The sequence below is a fragment of the Berghia stephanieae genome, chromosome 15 (assembly GCF_034508935.2).
Source record: "Berghia stephanieae isolate SIO BIC M18660-M18661 chromosome 15, UCSD_Bste_1.3, whole genome shotgun sequence".
Taxonomy (NCBI): Eukaryota; Metazoa; Mollusca; class Gastropoda; order Nudibranchia; family Aeolidiidae; genus Berghia; species Berghia stephanieae.
In genome coordinates, this window is record NC_088374.1 from 18,006,098 (window position 1) to 18,007,704 (window position 1,607).

Genomic DNA, 1,607 nt, shown 5'->3' on the forward strand with positions numbered 1-1,607 from the left:
CATCTGAGTTCGGTGAGAGAATGTGAGTAAAGACCCCTTTCCAATGACTCAACTATGCACCGAACAAGGCTCAAACTTAGGACCTTCCGATCGCCGCGCGGCCGTCCCGCAGCATGAACCCAATGCAGATAAGCACACAAGAGCACACAAATGTGAACTGGCCTAAAATACTTTGCTCAGTGATACAATAAATATATTTTGAAATATATCATGTCTTTATTATCAGAATAAATATGGCCACCACTTTGTTGTCAATTGTAAATGGGCTAAAGTGGAATTTTTGTTTAAGTTCTATTTTAAAATCAATTCTATGATAAAGGTCATTTCCTGCGAGCCATATCAGATTATCAGTATTCCTACAGAGCCATGGGGCGTATGGAGCCGGAGTTTATTCCGGTTTTTATAGCGTGAACATTAACATTGGATAGCTTTATAATAACTAACTAGTTTTTTGATCTATCAATTCAGAATTTTATCAATAAACGTTTAGCACTTTTTCTACTTTTATTTTGATGATTTCTTGGTGTTGAGTGATTTTTGTTCAAAAGAATATTTTAAATTGAATTTTAAATTATTTTCCTGCATGATCTCAAATCATGAATATATTATGAGGATATCAGAATCAAAAGAGTCTAAGTCAAATCCAGACAGAAAATAAGTGAACAATTTCAAGTAAATGATTAGACACCTTAAAATCACCAGAGTAGATTTTATGTTTAAAGACATTCTGGGCAATTCTTCCATGAGGCCAATAAGAAACGCCTTTCCCTCTTTAATCCAATGAATAAATGACAAAACATTGCAGTTTTTTCTATATGATGAAAATGTCACTTAGTACCTTTAAAATTCCGATTCAAATCAATGACCTGTTGCGATATAATCTACGGCCTTTTAAATTTGAGATCCTCATATTGTAAATTCCCATTTAAATTTTAGAGCTCTTGCGATCCAATCTATGATTTCAACTGTAACGATAGGGGTGTTATCTAATTGTTTCATTTCTCTATAAAATGAATGAATTTTATCGTCAGTTCAAGTTCCGATCAACTTAAAACTCGTCAAACATGAAAATCTTCAACGTTGTGGTAAGTTTTTACTTTAAAATCGTAATTCCACGGTGAGCTTTTATGAGTAACAATATCCAGTGAATGATATGATGTGATATGACATGATATAATAAGATACGATATGCTTTGATATGATACGATATGATATGATATGGTATGATATGATATGATATGAAATGATATGTAGGATATGAAATGATATGATATGATATGATATGATATGATATGATATGATATGGTATGATATGATATGATATGATATGATATGATATGATATGATATGACATGATATGATATGATATGATATGATATGATACGATATGATATGATATGATATGATATGATATGATATGATATGATATGATATGATATGATATGATATGATCTGATGCGATATGATATGATATGATATGATATGGTATGATATGATATGATATGGTATGATGCGATATGATATGATATGATATGATATGATATGATATGATATGATATGATATGATATGATATGATATGGTATGATGCGATATGATATGATATGAT

At 30.7% G+C, this 1,607-nt stretch overlaps 1 long non-coding RNA gene across 1 annotated transcript in view; it reads left to right on the top strand.

Moving 5' to 3' along the window:
- The first annotated feature begins 947 nt into the window (after positions 1-947).
- LOC144960575 (uncharacterized) overlaps positions 948-1,607 on the top strand; it is a 4,150-nt gene continuing 3,490 nt past the window's right edge. The window contains exon 1 of the long non-coding RNA XR_013642877.1: positions 948-1,085. This is a non-coding gene — a long non-coding RNA (uncharacterized LOC144960575). The remainder of the gene's footprint in view (positions 1,086-1,607) is intronic.